The following is a 10000-nucleotide window of genomic DNA, read 5'->3' on the forward strand; positions in this document are numbered from 1 at the left end:
GTTGACACACAGCAGACCTGCAGTAATACACAACACTCAAAGACAGACGACAGGCCTTAGATCAGCACTGAGAGCATCCAACAATACAACCTCATGTTTCTCCTCAACTGGATCTGATTCAAAACAGAGATGCAAAACTGAGTTTAGTCTCGCAGATTTCACTGTAAAGATCAGCATGATCCACATTCATGTTCTATAGTTTAATTCATTCATTCATTCATTCATTCATTTTCCTTTGGCTTAGTCCCTTATTTACCAGGGGTCACCACAGAGGAATGAACCGCCAACTATTCCAGCATATGTTTTACGCAGCTGATGCCCTTCCAGCTGCAACCCAAAAACAAACACACACACACACACACACACACACACACACACACACACAATGGCCAATTTAGTTGATCAATTCCCCTATAGCACATGTGTTTAGACTGTGGGGGAAACCGGAGCACCCAAAGGAAACCCACACCAACTCAAAGAGAACATGCAAACTCCACACAGAAATGCCAACTGGCCCAGCTGGGACTCGAACCAATGACCTTCTTACTGTGAGGCCTCAGTGCTAACCACTGAGCCACTATGCCACCCTCTGTAGTTTTGATTTAGTTCTTATTCAGCCCATTAAAGGGACAGTTCACCCAAAAATGTCAATTCTGTCCTCATTTACTCTCATTACAAGTTTCTTTCCTCTGTTAAACACAAAAGAAGTATTTTGAATAATATTGAAAACTGGTGATGTCAAAAAAAGTCATCCAAAAAATATATGTATATTAATTACATATTATATTAATTATATCTATTAACGAACATGTTTTATACTTAGTGATTGACTGTTTTATTTTCATTTGTATATTGCATTATTAATTTCATCTCTGCTCTTTTGTTGTTGAAAAATCAACTCTACAGTTCAACAAAGTGACTTTTATTGACATTTGAATAGTTTGAAACAATATATTGTATAAGAAATAATATATACAGAAATAAGTCTGTAAAATAGAAGAAAAGGCTATTTATTACCAGGTTTTTATTTCATAATTTAAAACATCAATGCACACAATATATACCTTCAAGCTATTCAAAATGTCAATAAAAGTTCCCATAATGCAATTAGCAAACATGAATAACACAATACAGAAAATTATTATATACAGTGTAGCCAACATTTTTCAAAGTATCTTCTATCGTGTAACCAAATTAATATTTAGAATCACTTGGTAAAAAATGGGAAAATTGTCACTTTTTTGTGAACTATGTATTTAAGACTCCATCAGCACCAAATCTGCAATAAAATGTTGAGGTTTTTGTGTCATGCATTGATCTGCTCGTGCATTTATAATGGTTTATTAAAGCAGGTGATGCATTTTAATTTAAAATTTACTTATTTATTTTCTTTAAATGAAATCTCTCTCCACTATCTGCGTCTTCTCACACCTGAATCCTCTGCCACGTGGATTCAGAAAAACACACTCTGAGTTTCTCAGTTACTCGTGATCAGGCTTTCTTTTGTATATAAATATAATTGAATTCAGATTGCGGAGCAGTTTCTGGCTGATGAAATATCCTGGAGCAGACCTGAAACTCTTTCCGTGATGCAATTCATTTAAAAATTCCTCCATTTATTTTTTTCCCTGTCCAAAAAGAGCATGAACTTATCTCCGTGCAAACAAAAATCGACATAAAGTGAATTTGCACTAATGCAGCCCTAATCATCATTCACATTTGCATTCATTCCAATTATATCAATAATTTTGTATTGTATTTTAGTGTACTATATTGACTTAGGTGCAGATAGATTAGATAACAGATCATTTGTGTATTTTAAAACAATATTCTATATAATAAACTCTAATGAATGTTTACCATATTCATATATTAAACATTTAAATATCTGCCAAGTAAGTGAAAATGTGTTGAAGCACCATATGTTATTATGTAAAAACAAAGGTCGACAATATATATTTCTAATAATACTGCTATTATGGTTTGCAATGTTAAATTAAATCCGCATGGACTCCTAACAGTGCATTTATTTTCAATTTATAAGGATTAAATATCTGCCAAGTGAGTAAATCTAAAAGTACAAACCCTTGGGAGGAAATTGTGCTGAAGCATCATTAAGTAATGCTATAGTGGATACATATCATGCAAAATCTAATGTAAACAAGATATTTCCAAGAATACTGATATTATAGCGTTCATTTTTGCAACACTAAATTAAAATGAGATGGACTACATAACATTACATTTGTGCATATTCCAGAAAAATCTGTATGTTAACTAAAGAATGTTTACCATATTCATCTATTCAATTTATAAGGAATACAAGTGAAAGTAAATTCACTAAGAGTAAATCAAGAAGGTGCAGACCCCTTACCAGGAAGAAATTGACCATAAACTGATATACTTGTAGATCATGTAAAAGCAAAGATGTTTTAAAAAATACTGATATTATGGCTTTCAGCTGAAAACATGGCCTAAGTAAAAGCACATTTACATGTCTTTTAGTCTATAAAATGAACCAATGAATGTTCATTACATTCATTTATTCCATTCATAAGAAATAAAACTGTAACTTAAAAAGTACAAATCCATACTGGGTGAAAATAGTGTTGAAACACCATAAAGTGATGCAATATTATGCTTATATCATGCATAATCGAATGTAAACGAGATATTTGCCAGAACAATAGGGCCTTCATATTGGCAACACCAAATTAAAATCAGATGGACTCGATAGGTGTATTTTTTGTATTTTATTTTCAAGTGATTCTATAATAATCCATAACCATATGTATGCTAAATTCATCTTTTTAATTTATAAGGTAATCAAACCTCTTATGACCATAAATTGATGCTATATTTTATATATATATATATATATATATATATATATATATATATATGGCTTTCAGGTTTGCAATACCAAATTAAGAACGTGGACTACATAAAAGTGCATTTATGTACCTTTCAATCAATATATAAAATCTACTTACATGTCTTTCAGTCTATTAAATAAAACCAAAAAGTACAAATCCATACTGGGAGACAATAGTGTTGAAACACCATAAAGTAATGCGATATTTGATATATATCATGCTAAATCAAAAGATATTTCCAAGTACACTAATAGTAGGGCTTTTATATTGGCAACACCAAATTAGAATCAGATGGACGAGGAAACAGTGCATTTGTGTATTTCCAAACGATTCTATATAATAATCCATAACCATATCAATAACATACCTATATTCAGCTATTCATAGATATAAAATTGTCAATTAAAATGTACAAATCCCTTACTTGACCATAAATTGATGCTATATTTGAAAAACGAAGATATTTAAAAATGTATACTGATATTGGATATCAGTATACATCCATACATCTCTGCATATTAATGTCTGATAGATCATTGCTTTTAGATTGGCAACACCAAATTAAAAACGTGGACTGGACAAAAGCACATTTGTGTATTTTCCAATCTATCTATCTATCTATATATATATATATATTTATATATATATATATATATATATATATATATATATATATATATATATATATATATATATATATATATATATATATATATATATATATATATAAAAGTAAATAAATTAAATAGTACAAACACTTGACTGGGAGAAAATAGTGTGAAAGCACCATAAAGAAAAGGTATAATTCATATCATAAAAAATCTAATGTAAACTAAATATACCTAAGAACACTGATATTATGGCTTTTTTTCCAATGTATATATAATAAACTACTATATGTTTACCATATTCGTCTATTTAATTGATAAAAGTAAATCAAAAAGTACAAATTGACAAAGAAATAAAAGCGTTTAAATCAACATGTACAAAACCCTTACTGACCATAAGTTGATGCTATATATGAAAAACAAAGATATTTAAAAATGTATACTGATATTATGGCTGTCAGATTGGCAACACCAAATTAAAAACATGGACAGGATAAAAGCACATTTGTGTATTTTCCTATCTATCTATCTATCTATCTATCTATCTATCTATCTATCTATCTATCTATCTATCTATCTATCTATCTATCTATCTATCTATCCATCCATCCATCCATCCATCCATCCATCCATCCATCCATCCATCCATCCATCCATCCATCCATCCATCCATCCATCCATCCATCCATCCATCCATCCATCCATCCATCCATCCATCCATCCATCCATCCATCCATCCATCCATCCATCCATCCATCCATCCATCCATCCATCCATCCATCCATCCTAATGAATGTTTACCATATTCGTCTATTTAATTGATAAGGAATAAAAGTAAATCAAAAAGTACAAACACTTAACAAGGAGAAAATAGTGTAAAAGCATCATAAAGAGAAGCTATATTTGATTTCTATCTTGCTAAATCTTGTCAAAATTTAAATAAACAAAACTAGACATTCCCAAGGACACTGATATAATGGCTTTCATTTTTGTAGCACCAAATTAAAATCAGATGGACGAGGTAACAGTGCATTTGTGTATTTCCAAATGATTCTATATAATAATTCATAACCATATCAATGCTACCTATAACTATTTAACTGACAAAGACATAAGTGTTTAAATCAACATGTACAAATCCCTTACTGACTATAAATTGAAGCTATATGTGATGTATGTCATGTAAAAACAAAGATATAAAAAACAAAGACAGATATGATGGCTTTCAGGTTAGCAACAACAAACTAAACACCAGCTTGACTAGATAAAAGTACATTTGTGTATTTCTCTCTCTCTATATATATATATGTGTGTGTATAATAAACTAATGAATGTTTACCATATGCATCTACTCGACTGATAAAGAATAAAAGTAAATACATCAAACAGTACAAACACTTCACTGGGAGAAAATAGTATGAAAGCACCATAATGAGACGATATATTTCATATCATACAAAATCAAATGTAAACCAAATATTCCCAAGAATGTCGAAATTAAGGCTTTCATTTTTGTAACAGCAAATTAAAATCAGATGGACTACATAATATTGCAAACGATTCTATATAATAATCCATAACCATATCAATGCTACCTATATCTATTTAACTGACAAAGAAATAAAAGTGTGTAAATCAACATATACAAACCCCTTACTGACTATAAATTGATGCTATATTTCTTATATGTCATGTAAAAAAAAGATACTAATATTGTGGCTTTCAGGTTAAAAACACGTGGACTAGATAAAAGCATTTGCGTATTTTCCAATCTATATAATAAACTACTAAATGTTTATTATATTCATTTGTTTAATTGATTGTAAACAAAAGTGAGTAAATCAAAAAGTGCAAACCCTTACTGGGAGAGAATAGCGTCATAAAGCATGCTTTGTTTGCTATGGTATATATATCCAAAGTAAAAAGAAAGATAAACAGGATACTTACAAGAATACTGATATGTTTTCAGGGTAGATTCTGAACATTTTACGCCACAAAATGATTCATATATGCTTAAATCTGCTCTTTCTCTTGTTTACGTACAAACACAAGAACACAAGCCACATCTCAGGAATCACACACTACAGTTTTTACATCAAACGCTGTGTAACCCAAACACACACACACACACACACACACACACACACTGATGTATATAAAGCTCACCTCTTCTCTCTGAAGGTCCGCTCCTGCTCGTGTTTTATTCCAAACAGTGTAAATCAGTCCTCTTTCGCTGCTCGCCGCTTCATATGTGAGGCATGTGTCGAAAACTCACTCGCATATGTGAGCGGTGGAGTCCCAGTGCTCACACACACACACACACACACACACACACACACACACACACCGTCACACACAGATGGAGTCCAGATGGGCTGTGAGCTTTAGAAAGGCTTGCTCACTCTCTCTCTCTCTTTCTCTCTCTTGCTTGCTTACTCACAAACACACACACACACACACACACACACAGTTCTCTCTCTTTCTCTCTCTCTCTCTCGCTTGCTCACTCACCCACACAGACACACACAGACATACACACTCAAATACACTTCTCCCTCTCACTTGCGCACAGACACATAGACACAACTCACTCAAACAAACACACATAAACACACACACACACATGTGTTCCTGTGTCTGTGTGTTTCTCATTCACACACAACACACAAAAACACACACCTCTCTCTTGTCTTACACTCACTCTCTCTCGCTCTGTCTCACAAACATACAGAGACCATTCTGTCTCACATGTGCATGCACACTGCTCTCTCTCTCTTTCACTAACACACACACGTCAATATTGAGGGTTTACAGACTCTCAATAGGCATAATGTATTTTATACAGTAAAAAACTGGCTTATTATATGTCCCTACCCCTAAAACAACCCTCACATGACACCTGTGGCAACAATTAAATGTTAAAAACCTGTCAAATATAATTAGTAAGCCGTTTAAATTACAAGAGCATCAGACAAGTCCTCATAAACCACCATAATAGACTACAACTAGGTCATGCTCAAGTCATTGTACAAAAACTGTCCTCATAAACCATTAAAACCAGTACTCACACACACTATTCTATCTTTCTCTCAGTCTGCAGTGTTGATGTCACCACTCAGGCCACTCCCACTGCATGACTCCTGGCCAATCAGCTGCTGCTCTATTCAGTGCATTAAACTAAAGGAGTCTGATTAACATAAGTAACAGCTCTGGCACTCAAAGGATAAACAGAGCAAACGCCAGCTGAAAAGAGGGAGCCGTTACCCATAAACACCCACAAAAACTCAGCCGTTACTGCAGTCTGAATGACCCCCTCTCCCTCCCTCCAAAAAGAGCATTTTATTACTCAAAGGTTGAGACCTAGCTGATGTCTTAAAATACAACAGATACAAATGAGTCAAGTGCTGATCTAAAACACACAGCATTGAGCTTTAATTCAGTTTTATCAGCTTATTTCATTTGTTAATAAGGTCACTTAATCACTTAATCAACTTAATCAACTCATAGTTTTCTGCGTTTTAATAGTTATTAATGTTGTAGTTAGGTAGGGTTATGGATGTAAGATCATGCAAAGTATGTAATAAGTGCTAATAAAAAGCCAATATCTTAATAATATCAGGTAATAAATCAGTTAATAGTGAGAATTGATGCTTATACTAAATCGTTATGTGCATGTTCATTTTTTTATGGGCATATATTTATATTTTATAGTCCTATTTAAATGTTTGTTTATTTTATTATTTATTTTGCTTAAGAAGACAGAAAGCACACTTTTGCTATTAATTAAAATAAATAAATAAATACATAGCCATTATTTTAATAATATCATTGAAATCAGAATTGATAATGTGCATATGTTAATTTTTATGGGCATGTATTTATATTTATATAGCCCTATTTGTTTGTTTGTTTGTTTATTAAATTTATTTATTTTATTATTTATTTGTTTATTGGACTGATACCACACTTGCTAATAATAAAAAAAATAAATAAATAAACAACTAAAATATTAGTAATGTCAGGTAATAAATTAGTTAATAGTGACAGTTGATACATAAACTAATTTGTAATAATGTGAATGTGTTAATCTTTTATGGGCATATTTATATTTTATAGCCCTATTCATTTTATTATTTATTTTAATTATTTATTTTTGCTTAATGAGACCATGAGATACCATTTTTATGAGCGTATATTTATATTTTATAGCCCTATTTATTTATTTATTTTTTTGCTTAATGAAACAGATACCACACTTGCTATTAATAAAAATACACAAATAAACAGCCAATATCTTAATAATATCAGGTTTTAAATCAGTTATAGTGAGAAATTATAGTTAAACTAAATTGTTATAATGTGCAATTCTTCATTATTTATGGGCATATTTTTTTGCCCTATTTATATATTTGTTTGTTTTTTAATTATTGTATCATTTATTTTATTAATTTATGCTTAATGAGACAGATAAAACACTTTCACTAATAATAAAAAAATTAAAAATAAACGAATAGCCAATATCTTTAAAATATACGGTAATAAATCAGTTAATACTGATAATTAATATGTAAACTAAATTGTAATAATGTGCACGCATTCATTTTTTTATGCATGTATATTTATATTTTTATAGCCCTATTTATTTGTTTATTTGTGTTTGTTTATTTATTTATTCATTTTATTTATTTATTTATTTATTTGTTTATTTATTTATTTATTTATTATTTTTTTTTATTTATTGCTTAATGGGACAGATACCACACCTTTATGAATAATCATTTAAAAATAGGACTATTAAATATAAATAAAAATAAAATAGTATAATGAAATATGAAAACCCCTTGATGAAATATGCATGTCAGATCATCTTCGTTTCCTCTGGGATGAGGAAGGCGTGTTTGAACACAATCTTACGTGTAATAAGAAACATTATCTACAATATCTGGATCTGGTTTTCCTTCCACTTCTGCACAAATAAACAGAACCGTGACCAGCGGCCAAATGCTCCTGCGATCCAAAACGAAAGTCAGAAATGCATGACCTCACGCTCAGAGATTTCTAATCACACAGAGACAGAGTGAAACACGATACGAGCAGAAATAACAACAATTCATCACGTTTACTGAGAGAAACATAGATCAGTCAGATTAATTACTCAATACTGGACGTCATTACCTAATATTTAGAAAAGTATCTAAAATAAACAGATTTAAATAAATATAATCCAAAATAAACAGATTTTGGACATATATATATATATATATATATATATATATATATATATATATATATATATATATATATATATATATATTTACAGTCAGCCAAAAATCTTTTTATAGCAAAATTCATTCATTTTCTTTTCGGCTTAGTCCCTTTAATAATCTGGGGTTGCCACAGCGGAATGAACCGCCAACTTATCTAGCATATGTTTCACGCAGCGGACGCCCTTCCAGCTGCAACCCATCACTGGGAAACACCCACACACTTTTGCATTCACACTCAAACAGTATGGTCAATTTAGCTTACCCAATTCACCTGTACCACGCCAACATGGGGAGAACATGCAAACTAACCAGTGAATAAATATATTCTACAATTATTTCTTTATTATTAATAATTTTATTACAAATATTTTATTATCAAAATATATAAATATATTTTAATTATTTCTTCATCTATTTAATATTAATCAATTAATTAATAATTTTATTATGAATATAAATTAGGTTTATATATATATATGTGTGTGTGTATATATATTTGCAGTAAGCCAGACATCTGTTTTTAGATTAATAAAAATAAATAAATATAAATATATTTATTATAAATAATAATTATAATTTTTTTTGCCTTCCTATTAATATTCTTTAATTTTTTTAAATATGATGTTTAAAAAAGAAAGCACATTTTCATAGTAGTTCCTTAGAAGATATAATTACTATTATTATAAATTTTTTACCAGGAATAAAAGCAGTTCACTTAACTAACCTAATTAATTATACCTTTAAATTGCACTTTAAGTTGATTAATAACATCTTGCTATAAACAAATCTATTTTATATTTACAATATTTACTTCATTAAAGTAAAATATTGCTGTTTATTCTCAATATCACAATAAAAATTGAGTGAGCACAAGTCAAAACGGTTCTATAAAGCCTGTTGTTGGTGTGCAGACAGTGATGTGTATGTCTTTAGGGAGTGTGTTTGGCTTGATACTTGAGTTAATGAGCGTTAACACCAGCTCCCTTTATTTGCATTTGAATACACATCTATAAAAGCCGGCTTAAACACACAAAAAAACACGACTTTCCACTCAGAAACGCATCTGAAAGGAGTGTGTGGCCATTACACCACATATGGAGACGCCGCAGAAGCTCTGTTTCCAATGAAAAACACTGCGAATCAAAGTTTGCTGCCTACCTGGAGAGTATTTTTAGGCAACACAAAAGATGGCGCCACCTTCTGAGATGCATTATTTTACAAAAAGTGTTTAAAGCTATGTAATTCAAGA

General features: G+C 30.7%; 1 protein-coding gene across 2 annotated transcripts in view; it reads right to left on the minus strand.

Moving 5' to 3' along the window:
- The window catches only part of cbfa2t2 (CBFA2/RUNX1 partner transcriptional co-repressor 2), a 103930-nt gene that overhangs the window by 50701 nt on the left and 43229 nt on the right, over positions 1–10000 (minus strand). Inside the window, exon 1 of one of the 2 annotated variants that reach the window (XM_073953345.1) lies at positions 5651–5737. The gene's annotated coding sequence lies outside the window, so the exon portion shown is untranslated. 2 annotated transcript variants of the gene reach the window in all.

This window comes from Danio rerio, chromosome 6 (assembly GCF_049306965.1).
Source record: "Danio rerio strain Tuebingen ecotype United States chromosome 6, GRCz12tu, whole genome shotgun sequence".
NCBI lineage: Eukaryota > Metazoa > Chordata > Actinopteri > Cypriniformes > Danionidae > Danio > Danio rerio.